Source organism: Pteropus vampyrus, unplaced genomic scaffold (genome assembly GCF_000151845.1).
Source record: "Pteropus vampyrus isolate Shadow unplaced genomic scaffold, Pvam_2.0 Scaffold102, whole genome shotgun sequence".
NCBI classification, from domain to species: Eukaryota; Metazoa; Chordata; class Mammalia; order Chiroptera; family Pteropodidae; genus Pteropus; species Pteropus vampyrus.
The window spans coordinates 4,030,337-4,030,584 of record NW_011888883.1 but is presented as its reverse complement, the minus strand read 5'-3'; positions in this window follow the sequence as shown (position 1 = coordinate 4,030,584).

The window sequence follows — 248 nt, the reverse complement described above, 5'->3', positions numbered from 1 at the left end:
AACATCTGTTTCTGTTTCTCTCTGTCTGTCTTTTTCTCTCCCTCTGGCATAATGTTCATGAAATCTATAGTTTTCTTTTCACATGCCTTTGACCAATCTTAATATTAAGGTAATATCGCCTTATAAAATTGTTTGGGAAATGTTCCCTTTTCTATATTATGAGTTTTAGAGGCTTGGTATTATTTCTTTCTTAAATGTTTCATGGAATTCACTAGTGAAGTGACTGGGTTTGTAGTTTTGTTAGAACA